The sequence below is a fragment of the Pan paniscus genome, chromosome 4 (assembly GCF_029289425.2).
Source record: "Pan paniscus chromosome 4, NHGRI_mPanPan1-v2.0_pri, whole genome shotgun sequence".
In the NCBI taxonomy this organism is placed as follows: Eukaryota; Metazoa; Chordata; class Mammalia; order Primates; family Hominidae; genus Pan; species Pan paniscus.
In genome coordinates, this window is record NC_073253.2 from 25,236,084 (window position 1) to 25,250,603 (window position 14,520).

The 14,520-nt window shown below is 38.7% G+C and overlaps 1 long non-coding RNA gene across 1 annotated transcript; it reads left to right on the plus strand.

Moving 5' to 3' along the window:
* The first annotated feature begins 729 nt into the window (after positions 1-729).
* Positions 730-14,033, plus strand: LOC103786797 (uncharacterized). Its single transcript, XR_612528.5, has 3 exons — positions 730-1,028; positions 4,742-4,971; positions 6,407-14,033. It is a non-coding gene; the product is annotated as an uncharacterized LOC103786797 (long non-coding RNA).
* Positions 14,034-14,520: the final 487 nt, after the last annotated feature.

The window sequence follows — 14,520 nt, forward strand, 5'->3', positions numbered from 1 at the left end:
GTTTTGCTTGTACTCTATAGATGCAGGCACTGAGAATAGTTTTCTTTTGTCCCTGAAGTTTTTATTGTATAGCTTCGAAGATTTTCCTTGCTGGATAATTTCTTTTAAGAAATTTTGATGAAAATGTGCACAGCAATTTTGACTTACTTGTAGGTGGAAAGAAGAATAATTTTTACACTTTGAAGCAATTTTGGATTTTTTCACACGTGGATAATTCTCTGAGCTTTCAAAGCAAACATTTCAAAATTTCCTTTTCTTCAGATTGAACTGGTTGAAAGTAATATTATAATGTTTGTGCCTTGCTTTTTATAATTATTTATATATGTACACTTATATTTATGTAATCAATGTTACTATACATTTCTAATTGCTAATTAGTTGCTTACTTTTTCAGTGCATTTTAAAATGCTCTGAAATCTATTCATCTATATATCTATCCTAGGGACAAAGGTAATATTCTTTTCATTTTTGAATCTCTGGGAAATTTATTTATTTGCTTTTAGCCGTGGAAAGAATTTTATTTTTTGTCTAAGTAGGCATTTATTTTGAGGTAAATATAAAACATAAAATTTTCCCCAAAGTCTATTTTCATATTACCTTTTAACTATGTGCTAGTAATGGGTACAGGGTTACTGTCACCCTCACCCGATCCATTTTACCCTAGAATGGTTGGCATTATGTGGAATTGGTCCTCTATGCAGGTGAAAGCCTGCCCATGAAGTTTACAATAGCTATGAAGACCTATGGAGGGAATTAAAAATTCTCTCCCTTTGAAAGTGGAACATCCTCCACCAACTGGTAAAAATAAGCCTTTTTTTTTTTGTATTGGAAGAACTTCAGGGATTCTGAAAACTAGGAGGAAAACATACCGCACAGTCTGCGAATACTGTGTTTAGGAAGGTTTGACAACAGAGGGAAAAAAGCCTGTTTCAGGACCCTCAGGCTGGGAGGTAGCTGTTTTAGTGGGGCTATTGAAATCTGAAATGACCTCTTTTTATATCTTGAAGAACTAAATCTACTGCAAAAAGGTAAGATTTTCAAGTTGTAATAATAAAGACTAAATTTTAACTTATGAGGTCTTTCGGTATACTAACTCAACTCTAATTCGATATTATTAGTAAACTGGATAATAGTTTAGAGTATACTGAATTAAAAAATGTAGTAAACAGGCAAAATATTGTTATGACATGAATCTCATGTATGGTATTCCCCTTCCTTCTCTGTATAGGATTTACAACTGCAAACATCTCAAGCAGCAGTGCCACATCCCTGCTACCTCCCTGCTTGTGTGTGTGTCCCTACATTATCCAAAATAGGGGTGGGCTAATGACGATTGCAGGCTAACTCCAGCCCACCACTTGCTTCTATAAATAAAATCTTATTGTACACAAATGTAGCCATTTATTTAAGCACTGTTTGTGGCTGCTTTTCTGTTAAACATCAGGGTCGAGTAGATGAGACAGAGAGCATGTGGTTTGCAAAGCTAAAAATATCCTTGCCCTTGTAGAAAAAGTTTGCCAACCCCTGACCTAAGATATTAATTTTCTTCAGTTGATATGAATTTGCTTCACTGATGGTATCATAGAAAACTGTGATGTGTATTCCTTCTCCTGTGACTTATCTCTTTCTTTTTGATAGGAAAACTAAAAGCAAAACAAGAAGACCTAAAAAATGGGGCTGGGGGAACTCCCAAAACAACAACAACTAAAAATCCTTTAAAAATTTAAGAAGTGCTGATAAGAATCATGAAATAGGCCCATTAAAACATACTGATATTATTGAAAAATGAGATATTTGCCCAACAACATAATAAGAAAATAATACTTAGAACACTTATATTCTCTTTCTAACTTTGCCATTCTTCAACTCAGAGATCAGCAAACCTTTCTGGTAGAGGACAAGATAGTAAATATTTTAGGCTTTGTAGGCTATATTTATTTTATTTTATATACGACAAGTGGTGGGCCACATTTGGTGAGCAGGCCCATAATTTAATTACCTCTTCTCTAACTCAGTGGTCTTGATAGACCACAGCTTATACAGGCTGCATTTTCAGAACACTGAAATCAACATGCTTTCGAGTTTTAATGATTTTCTATCTTGTGTGAATCAAAACCAATGTTGATAAAATCCACTACATTTTCCATGGATTGTTTTCTTACCATGTGGAAAACAGAGTCAGAACAATACAGGGGAGACAGCATTTCCTGCTGTATAAGTTTCTATTGCTGGATAATAAATGACTTCCAAATGTAGAAGTGTAAAAACAACAAATACTTAATTTTACTCTAGTTTTGTGGGTCAGAAATTCAGGAAGAGGCTGGTTGGACATCTTCACTTTGTGTTTCTCATTTGGTTGTAGTTAGGTGTCAGCTAAGGCTGTGGCCATTTGAAGCCTGGCATAGGCTGGTGGCCGGCAGTTGATGCTGGCTGTCAAATGGGAGCTTAGCTGGGACAGTTGGTTGGAGTGCCTATACATGGCCTCTTCATCAGGGAGGTCTTAGGGTAGGCAGACTCTTTAGATGGTGCCTGGCTTACCCCTGTGTGAACATTCTTAGAGAATAAGGTGGAAGTTGCATAACCTATTCTGATCTAGCCCAGGAAGCCTGTGCTCTGTAAGTCAAGAAGTCACAAGTTTGCCCACATTCAAGGGGAGGAGAGATAGACCCTACCTCCCAATGGAAGGGCTGTGAAATCATCTGGGGCCATATTTTAAAATTACCACACCCAGCTGTGGTGATTTTAAGTTTATAACTCAAACATGGATTTAAGAGAATTTTAAAATTCAATATTATATAATTGTACCAGCTGTTGTATAATTAACCAAGGTTATTAAGGGCAAGACATCATAACTAAGATCATCTCAGATATCCAATTAAACTGATAAAAAGAACAAAATAGGCTGATTTTCCAAGAAAGTAAAATAGTTGTAAGATTTCAAAAAGATCTGTTACCAAGTTTTTGTCTTAATGGGGTCACATATTTATCCCTTCTGACAGAATAACATTCATTCAGGTATAAATCAGATCTGAGTTAGTGAAAAACTTGGTTATGGAGTATATTAAGAAAAATGAATTTGTTATTTTTAAGTAACTAAAGTAGGCCATGAAAGGCATTACTAAGCAGAAGAAACCATCCATTTTTATATTCTTGCTAAGAATTTACTATATGCCGGGCACTATTCTCCATGCAGAGGGTATAGCAGTGAATAAAAGAGACAATAATCCTTCTTCTCAGAGAGACTAATTGGTTTTCCCCTCTCAGGGAAACAGATATTAAACAAAAGCCACTTCTAAGTCACACCCTGAGAAGTATTGTGAAGAAGAATAAAACAGGGCGAGGAGGATACAGAGTGGCTGAGAGATTAAGGATGGAATGTTATTTTAAATAACATAACCAGGGAAGGTGGCATTTGAGCTGAGAAGGAGAGTGGGCAGACAAGCCATGTGGCATTCTGGGGGAAGTGCATTTCAGGTAGGTGCAGAGCTTATGTGAAATGCCCATGTAACTAGGGTGGAAGGACCAACTGGCAGAGTGGTAAAAGATGAGGTTAGGGAAGATGTAATGGTAGTGGGGGTGTGGGTGGGGGTAGCTCATGTGGGTCTTGTTGGCCACAAGGAGTCTGAATTTTATTGAGTGAAAGAGGAAGTCATTAGAATTTCTATTAGAGGAGTGAAATAATCTGACTTAAAAAAACAAATCACTCTGGTCTCTATGTAAATAATAGCCTGTTTTTTTGGCAGGGAGGGGGAAGGTGGAGTAGGCAAGAATGGAGTCAGGAGAACCAGTTAGGAGACTTTTGTACTATTCTAGGCACAAAATGTTTGTAGGTTGGAATAGAGTGCTAGCAGTAGCAGTAATTAGAAAAAATAAAGAGATTGTACCCATTTTACAGATGAGTAAATGGACGTTTAGAAATTTTAATCAATAAGTTTGCAAGTGGTGAACTGGTATTCAAATCTAGATATAATTTCACAGATCAACTTCAGCAATGTGGATTTTCACATATTTAAAATTAATAAATTCCAAATAGATGATATTTTATTGTATTTTTAGTGAATTGGGTTAAATTAAAAGTGGTTGGCCATGGTCCTGCTTTGTAGACATTTTCTCTGAACATAGTTCCTCTTCATGGTCTCCATGTAGAAAACATTTAAAATCCAGTAAATTGAATAAAATTTAAATTACATCATCATTGTTTATATGATTTCTATGGAAAAATGAAGGAATGACTGCAGATATAAAACCCATAAACTGCATACAAACATTCAGCATAATCATGATGAACAAGGTTTAACAGTTAATCTAAGAACTGCTGTCGTCAGTTTGGGGAATTGATAAGTGATCAATAATATATTAGAAACTTTTTTTTCCAGGTTCAATAACAAGAGTATTGACAGTCATTTTGGGAGGAATTTGGAAGCGAATCTAAGAGGTCCATACTTTCCATTGAAAAGTGGACATTAGTAGAACTATTCATTATGATACTTTAGGCATTCTGGAGCATCTCCTGTGATTAGCTCTTTCTTCCTTTGGGCAAGGGGTGGGACGGAGACTCTTTTCTTCTATTCTTGGTACAGTGCTTACAAAATGTTTATTGGAGAAGAAATTGATTCCTTTATCATCAAGTTCACGAACTCTTTATTTTATTCACCATGTTTACCTTCTTTGTGAGCTCTCTGAGTTACTTACATGGTGGTTTACTTGTGTCTCTAAAACCTCGCTGTTCCTTGATTTATAGGTTACATTGTACCTTTTCTCTTCCACATGATGGAGATCTTCAAAGTAAGCATCTTTCAAAGCAGTGACAAGCAAAATACAGCTGGAAGATCAGTAACTCCCTGTTAAGCAGCTTTGCTTGCTGTCATTGTTGACTGCCAGGGGGTGGTGATCCATGTCAGTCACTAAAATGACACCTTGGCAAGACTAAAGTCTGCTCCTGGAGTTTTTGTGTATGGAAACAATTTTAAGGTAATGAGATTTTCATATATTTCTAGCACCTTTCACAGGGTCTGTAACATAGTAGGTACCCAGCAAATATTTATTAATGTTAATTATAAAATCATATTTTGAAAGCTGTACTAACACATGGTAGGTAGATTTGTTGCAGATTGGAGCAATGCAAGAATTTCTTGTCAATCCTAAAGTTTATTAATAGTAGAATAAATAACCCTCCAAGCAGGCAGAGTCATTTAGCGAGACCCAATGAATTGATATAAACTTATATTTTTAAGCCATCAAAGTAAGAAGAGATTAAGACTAACGTTTACTTATTAAGATAATTTCCTAATCATTCTTATAAGAACTTAATGAGTGACAAACTGACGCTGGATATAAATTTATGATTTCCCAAAATAACATTTGATTGGTTTGAGTGATGTCTTACATCAAGTAATCATAGTTAATTTTTGCTTCTAGAGAGATTTGACTTTACCAGTCTATCATGTCATCAGATGTATTTCAAGAATGATTTCTTTGTCTGTTGATACAGAGTTAAAGGATTCCTATGGATATTCTTGAATCTATAACTTGTATTTTTATTGGGGCAGATGGGACAAATTCTGAATAGTGGCAAAAGATTCCATCTTCATTTGAAATGTACTGCAAACATCAAAAGAATGATTTCACATATAAAAATATTTTTGTCATAAATCAAGGGCAAAGATAGGATTTTTCCCCACACACTTACAGTTGACAATAGTGCAAGAAGCAATAGGTCACTTATTTTAAGTTCAAATAAAAGCCAATAAATGCTGCACCTTTGAAAGATTATATTTCTGTTACCAGTCACTGCCCTAACAGTCAAAGCTCCAACAACACCAACAACACAATCATGAATGTCACAATGATAATTGAAAATAAGGATAATCCTTACCAGTTAGAAATAACTTGGGTAACATATAGAAATGGAAAGGTTAGGCTGGGTGAAGAAAAGAATGTTCCCTCTATTCTAGCCCTTGCTGCTAGAGATGACATGAAGAATCTGGCTGTCTCTTGACCCAGATTCCCATTTTTCCTCCTGGACCAGGCACAGTGCAGGCCTTTCTCAGGTCTCTACCCTTCTCTGGAGCAGTGGTGGATGCTTATTTTAAGAGCTACTGTGGTTCCCCACTTTGCCTTTGAGATCTGGTGGTTATGACATCACACTCGTTCTCAAACCCTGGCTGCGCACTGGAAGCACCCAGGAGCTTTTGTAAACTCCCCATATCCCAGCTCCATCTTCAAAGATTCTGAGTTTATTGGCCCTGAGTGTGACTCAGGTTTTGTCATTTTTGGAGAGTTCCCCAGATACTTTTAGGTGCAATTGGAACTGAGAACCACTGGCCTAATCAAGTTTAGAAGAAGGAAGAGAGCACAAACTTTGAGTTTTGCCTAAGTTCTCATCCTCGATTTTGTTTTCCCACAGGTTCCTTGGAGTCTCAGAAAAACCCAGTGAATCCAGTCTCAAGTGAACCCAGTGGTGGTGATTCATGGTTCCTGATTCTTTTCTATACTGCTTTCTCAATTCTCTTTGTTCATAATCTTTCCCAGGCAGGAAACTCAAAAGAGAGGTCAGAGAAGGACAAGAATCCTCATGCTATTTGGCATCTTATTGTAAGACGTGGTGGAATGTGTTCAGCAAGTAAATTTGGCAGAATTGAAGAGTAAAGGATTGGCATATCAAAATGCATATACAAAAAAATTAATCAAAGCAAACAACTTCATTCATAGTGTTACAGTAAACAAGTTTTAGTATGGAATTTTAAAAGTCTTAGATTCAGGTTGTGGCTTCACTATTTCCAGGAGCATGACTAGTTTGATTTATGTACCCACTCTGAGCTTTAGTTTTCTTATCCATAATATAGAAACAATATCTGCTGTACTTTTCTTTTTTTATTATTATACTTTAAGTTCTAGGGTACATGTGCACAATGTGCAGGTTTGTTACATATGTATACATGTGCCATGTTGGTGTGCTGCACCCATTAACTCCTCATTTATATTAGGTATATCTCCTAATGCTATCCCTCCCCCCTCCCCCCAACCCACGGTAGGCCCCGGTGTGTGATGTTCCCCTTACTGTGTCCAAGTGTTCTCATTGTTCAGTTCCCACCTATGAGTGAGAACATGCAGTGTTTTGTTTTTTGTCCTTGCGATAGTTTGCTGTGAATGATGGTTTCCAGCTTCATCCATGTCCCTACAAAGGACATGAACTCATCATTTTTTGTGGCTGCATAGTATTCCATGGTGTATAGGTGCCACATTTTCTTAATCCAGTCTATCATTGGTGGACATTTGGGTTGGTTCCAAGTCTTTGCTATTGTGAATAGTGCCGCAATGAACATATGTGTGCATGTGTCTTTATAGCAGCATGATTTATAATCCTTTGGGTATATACCCAGTAATGTGATGGCTGGGTCAAATGGTATTTCTAGTTCTAGATCCTTGAGGATTCACCACACTGTCTTCCACAATGGTTGAACTAGTTTACAGTCCCACCAACAGTGTAAAAGTGTTCCTATTTCTCCACATCCTCTCCAGCACCTGTTGTTTCCTGACTTTTTAATGATCGCCATTCTAACTGGTGTGAGATGGTATTTCATTGTGCTTTTGATTTGCATTTCTCCGATGGCCAGTGATGATGAGCATTTTTTCCTGTGTCTGTTGGCTGCATAAATGTCTTCTTTTGAGAAGTGTCTGTTCATATCCTTTGCCCACTTTTTGATGGGGTTGGTTTTTTCTTGTAAATTTGTTTGAGTTCTTTGTAGATTCTGGATATTAGCCCTTTGTCAGATGAGTAGATTGCAAAACGTTTCTCCCATTCTGTAGGCTGCCTGTTCACTCTGATGGTAGTTTCTTTTGCTGTGCAGAAGCTCTTTAGTTTAATTAGATCCCATTTGTCAATTGTGGCTTTTGTTGCCGTTGCTTTTGGTGTTTTAGACATGAAGTCCTTGCCCATGCCTATGTCCTGAATGGTATTGCCTAGGTTTTCTTCTAGGGTTTTTATGGTTTTAGGTCTAACATTTAAGTCTTTAATCCATCTTGAATTACTTTTTGTATAAGGTGTAAGGAAGGGATCCAGTTTCAGCTTTCTACATATGGCTAGCCAGTTTTCCAAGCATCATTTATTAAATAGGGAATCCTTTCCCCATTTCTTGCTTTTGCCAGGTTTGTCAAAGACCAGATGGTTGTAGATGTGTGGTATTATTTCTGAGGGTTCTGTTCTGTTCCATTGGTCTATATCTCTTTTTTGGTACCAGTACCATGCTGTTTTGGTTACTGTGGCCTTGTAGTATAGTTTGAAGTCAGGTAGCGTGATGCCTCCAGCTTTGTTCTTTTGGCTTAGGATTGACTTGGCAATGCGGGCTCTTTTTTGGTTCCACATGAACTTTAAAGTAGTTTTTTCCAATTCTGTGAAGAAAGTCATTGGTAGCTTGATGGGGATGGCATTGAATCTTTAGATTACCTTGGGTAGTATGGCCATTTTCATGATATTGGTTCTTCCTATCCAGGAACATGGAGTGTTCTTCCATTTGTTTGTGTCCTCTTTTATTTCATTGAGCAGTGGTTTGTAGTTCTCCTTGAAGAGGTCCTTCACATCCCTTGTAAGTTGGATTCCTAGGTATTTTATTCTCTCTGAAGCAATTGTGAATGGGAATTCACTCATGATTTGGCTTTCTGTGTGTCTGTTATTGGTGTTTAGGAATGCTTGTGATTTTTGCACATTGATTTTGTATCCTGAGACTTTGCTGAAGTTGCTTATCAGCTAAAGGAGGTTTTGGGCTGAGGTGATGAGGTTTTCTAAATATACAATCATGTCATCTGCAAACAGGGACAATTTGACTTCCTCTTTTCCTCATTGAATACCCTTTATTTCTTTCTCCTGTCTGATTGCCCTTCCAACACTATGTTGAATAGGAGTGATGAGAGAGTGCATCCCTGTCTTGTGCCAGTTTTCAAAGGGAATGCCTCCAGTTTTTGCCCATTCAATATGATATTGGCTGTGGGTTTGTCATAAATAGCTCTTATTATTTTGAGATACATCCCATCAATACCTAATTTATTGAGAGTTTTTAGCATGAAGGGCTGTTGAATTTTGTCAAAGGCCTTTTCTGCATCTATTGAGATAATCATGTGGTTTTTGTCTTTGGTTCTGTTTACATGCTGGATTACATTTACTGATTTGCGCATGTTGAACCAGCCTTGTATCCCAGGGATGAAGCCCACTTGATCATGGTGGATAAGCTTTTAATGTGCTGCTGTATTTGGTTTGCCAGTATTTTATTGAGGATTTTTGCGTCAATGTTCTTCAGGGATATTGGTCTAAAATTCTCTTTTTTTGTTGTGTGTCTGCCAGGCTTTGGTATCAGGATGATGCTGGCCTCATAAAATGAGTTAGGGAGGATTTCCTCTTTTTCTATTGATTGGAGTATTTTCAGAAAGAATGGTACCAGCTCCTCCTTGTACCTCTGGTAGAATTCGGCTCTGAATCCATCTGGTCCTGGACTTCTTTTGGTTGGTAGGCTATTAATTATTGCCTCAATTTCAGAGCCTGTTGTTAGTCTATTCAGGGATTCAACTTCTTCCTGGTTTAGTCTTGGGAGGGTGTATGTGTCCAGGAATTTATCCATTTCTTCTAGATTTTCTAGTTTATTTGTGTAGAGGTGATTCTCTGATGGTAGTTTGTATTTCTGTGATATTGGTGGTGATATCCTCTTTATCATTTTTTATTGCATCTATTTGATTCTTCTCTCTTTTTTCTCTTTATTAGTCTTGCTAGCAGCCTATCAATTTTGTTGATCTTTTCAAAAAGCCAGCTCCTGGATTCATTGATTTTTTGAAGGGTTTTCATGTCTCTGTCTCCTTCAGTTCTGCTCTGATCTTAGTTATTTCTTGCCTTCTGCCAGCTTTTGAATGTGTTTGCTCTTGCTTCTCTAGTTCTTTTAATTGTGATGTTAGGGTGTCAATCTTAGATATTTCCTGCTTTCTCTTGTGGGCATTTAGTGCTATAAATTTCCCTCTACACACTGCTTTAAATGTGTCCCAGAGATTCTGGTATATTGTGTCTTTGTTCTCATTGGTTTCAAAGAACATCTTTATTTCTGCCTTCATTTTGTTATATACCCAGTAGTCATTCAGGAGCACGTTGTTCAGTTTCCATGTAGTTGAGTGGTTTTGAGTGAGTTTCCTAATCCTGAGTTCTAGTTTGATTGCACTGTGGTCGGAGAGACAGTTTGTTATACTTTCTGTTCTTTTAGATTTGCTGAGGAGTGCTTTACTTCCAACTATGTGGTCAATTTTCGAATAGTGCGATGTGGTGCTGAGAAGAATGTATATTCTGTTGATTTGGGGTGGAGAGTTCTGTAGATGTCTATTAGGTCCACTTGGTGCAGAGCTGAGTTCAATTCCTGGATATCCTTGTTAACTTTCTGTCTCGTTCATCTGTTTAATGTTGACAGTGGGGTGTCAAAGTCTCCCATTATTTTTGCGTGGGAGTCTAAGTCTCTTTGTAGGTCACTCAGGACTTGCTTTATGAATCTGGGTGCTCCTGTATTGGGTTCATATATATTTAGGATAGTTAGCTTTTCTTGTTGAATTGATTCCTTTACCATTATGTAATGGCCTTCTTTGTCTCTTTTGAGCTTTGTTGGTTTAAAGTCTGTTTTATCAGAGACTAGGATTGCAACCCCTGCCCTTTTCTGTTTTCCATTTGCTTGGTAGATCTTCCTCCATCCCTTTATTTTTAGCCTATGTGTGTCTCTGCACCTGAGATGGGTGTCCTAAATACAGCACACTGATGGGTCTTGACTCTTTATCCAATTTACCAGTCTGTGTCTTTTAATTGGAGGATTTAGCCCATTTACATTTAAGGTTAATATTGTTATGTGTGAATTTGATCCTGTCATTATGATGTTAGCTGGTTATTTTGCTCATTAGTTGATGCAGTTTCTTCCTAGCCTCTATGGTCTTTACAATTTGGCATGTTTTTGCAGTGGCTTGTACTGGTTTTTTCTTTCCATGTTTAGTGCTTCCTTCAGGAGCTCTTTTAGGGCAGGCCTGGTGGTGACAAAATCTCTCAGCTTGTGTGTAAAGTATTTTATTTCTCCTTTACTTATGAAGCTTAGTTTGGCTGGATAAGAAGTTCTGGGTTGAAAGTTCTTTTCTTTAAGAATGTTGAATATTGGCCCCCATTCTTTTCTGGCTTGTAGAGTTTCTGCCAAGAGATCTGCTGTTAGTCTGATGGGCTTCCCTTTGTGGGTAACCTGTCCTTTTCTCTGGCTACCCTTAACATTTTTTCCTTCATTCCAACTTTGGTGAATCTGACAATTATGTGTCTTGGAGTTGCTCTTCTCGAGGAGTATCTTTGTGGCGTTCTCTGTATTTCCTGAAGTTGAATATTGGCCTGCCTTGCTAGATTGGGGAATTTGTCTTGGATAATATCCTGAAGAGTGTTTTCCAACTTCGTTCCATTCTCCCCATCACTTTCAGGTACACCAATCAGACGTCGATTTGGTCTTTTCACACTGTCCCATATTTCTTGGAGACTTTGTTCATTTCTTTTTACTCTTTTTTCTCTAAACTTCTCTTCTCACTTCACTTCATTCGTTTCATCTTCCATCACTGATACCCTTTCTTTCAGTTGATCGAATTGGCTACGGAAGCTTGTGGATTCATCACGTAGTTCTCGTGCCATGGTTTTCAGCTCCATCAGGTAATTTAAGGACTTCTCTACACAGGTTATTCTAGTTAGCCATTTGTCTGATATTTTTTCAAGGATTTTAGCTTCTTTGTGATGGGTTCGAACTTCCTCCTTTAGCTCGGAGAAGTTTGATTGTCTGAAGCCTTCTTCTCTCCACTCGTCAAAGTCTTTCTCTGTCCAGCTTTGTTCTGTTGCTGGCAAGGAGCTGCATTCCTTTGACGGGGGAGAGGCGCTCTGATTTTTAGAATTTTCGGCTTTTCTGCTCTGTTTTTTCCCCATCTTTGTGGTTTTATCTACCTTTAGTCTTTGATGCTGGTGACGTACAGATGGCGTTTTGGTGTAGATGTCCTTTCTGTTTGTTAGTTTTCCTTCTAACAGTCAGGACCCTCAGCTGCAGGTCTGTTGGAGTTTGTTGGAGGTCCACTCCAGACCCTGTTTGCCTGGGTATCAGCAGCAGAGGCTGCAGAACAGCAAATATTGCAGAACAACAAATGGTGCTGCCTGATCTTTCCTCTGGAAGCTTCATCTCAGAGGGCTACCCAGCCGTGGGAGGTGTCAGTGTGCCCCTACTGGGTGGTGCCTCCCTGTTAGGCTACTCCAGGGTCAGGAACTCACTTGAGGAAGCAGTCTGACCATGCTCAGATCTCAAACTCCATGCTGGGAGAACCACTACTCTCTTCAAAGCTGTCAGACAGGGATGTTTAAGTCTGCAGAGGTTTCTGCTGCCTTTTGTTTGGCTATGCCCTTCCCCCAGAGGTGGAATCTACAGAGGCAGGCAGGCCTCCTTGAGCTACGGTGAGCTCCACCCAGTTCGAGCTTCCTGGCTGCTTTGTTTACCTACTCAAGCCTCAGCAATGGTGGGCGCCCCTCCCCCAGCCTCGCTTCTGCCTTGCAGTTTGATCTCAGACTGCTGTGCTAGCAATGAGTGAGGCTCCGTGAGCATGGGACCCTTGTAGCCAGGCACGGGATATAATCTCCTGGTGTGCAGTTTGCTAAGACCGTTGGAAAAGCACAGTATTAGGGTGGGAGTGACCCAATTTTCCAGGTGCCATCTGTCACAGCTTCCCTTGGCTGGGAAAGGGAATTCCCTGACCCTTTGTGCTTCCCAGGTGAGGCGATGACTCGCCCTGCTTTGGCTCATGCTCGGTGGGCTGCACCCACTATCCTGCACCCACTGTCCGACAAGCCCCATTGAGATTAACCTGGTACCTCAGTTGGAAATGCAGAAATCACCCATCATCTGCGTCACTCACACTGGGAGTTGTAGACTACAGCTGTTCCTATTTGGCCATCTTGGAAACGCCCCCTGCTGTACTTTTCATATGTGATTGTTGTAAGATTAAATTAAATTATACAATTAAATTATAAATTATGAAAGTGAATTATGAGATTAAATTAAATTATAAAAGTTTACAAAACACTTTATATTATATGTGATATACAAATATTGTTATTATGGAATGAACTGCTTTATTATGTGTTTATGTGAACACAATTCATGGTTCACTTTTTCCATAAAGCAAAAATTCTGAGGAAACAATGCTTATACAAATGTAATTAAATCAATGTGTTAGAGTCTTCAATCTGCTGGGTGGGATGCTTCTTTTGTAAACCTGGATGTTTCAACCTTATATGGGATATGATTGGTTACTGCTTTTGAAAATCAAAGCTTCATATTATTTTCTCATCACTTAAACTTGTATTTAAGGGGCTTATTACAATATCTGTTGCGCCAATTGTAGCCATTAAGAGAAAAACAACAACAAATCTATAGGACTAGAAACATTTGTGATTTTGTTAAGTTGTGGAAGAAGCCTTAGTTTTGTCTTAAGTTGTAGTATTTCAGTGAGTTCAGGCTGCGGTAACAAATTACCATAGACCGGGTGACTTAAACACAAATATTTATTTATTTATTGACACGGAGTCTCACTCTGTTGCCCAGGCTGGAGTGCAGTGGCATGATCTCGGCTCACTTCAAGCTCTGCCTCCCGGGTTCCCACCATTCTCCTGCCTCAGCCTCCCAAGTAGCTGGGACTACAGGTGCCTGCCACCATGCCCAGCTAATTTTTTTGGATTTTTAGTAGTGATGGGGTTTCACCATGTTAGCCAGGATGATCTTGATCTCCTGACCTCGTGATCAGCCCCCCTCGGCCTCCCAAAGTCCTGGGATTACAGGCAAACAAACATTTATTTATCATAATTCTGGAGGTTGAGAAGTCTAGGATCAGAGTGCCATCATGACTGGGCTCTGGTGAGGGCCTACATTCAGGTTGCAGATGGCTGACTTTGACTTGTATTTTCACATGGCAGAAAGACAGCAAGCTAGTTCTCGGTCCTCTTCTTCTAAGTGCACTAATCGCTTTCATGAGGGCTCCACCCTCACCACCTAATCCCTTCCCAAAGACCCCACCTCAATGTAATAATTATTGTAATGAATAATAATTGTTGTAATTAATAGTTACATTGTAATAATTATTACAGTGAGGTGCGGTCTTTGGGAAATGATTAGGTCATGAGAGTGGAGCCCTCATGAATGGAATGAGTGCACTTAAGGATTATCACATAAGAATTTTGGAGGAACATAAACATTGAGTTCATAAGTGGCTATCAGAAAAGGAGTTCTTGCTAATGTTACCATTTGCTGAGTTAATGATAAGTTTCAGGGCCCAATCTTAGTGTTTCAGATACTCACCTCATTTAGGCCCACAAAATTTCTGTGTCAATTAGTGTATTAGTCTGTTCTCACACTGCTGTAAGAAATGCCTGAGACTGGGTAATTTATAAAGGAAAGAGGTTTAATTGACTCAAAGTTTCACATGGTTGGGGAGGCCTTGGGAAAC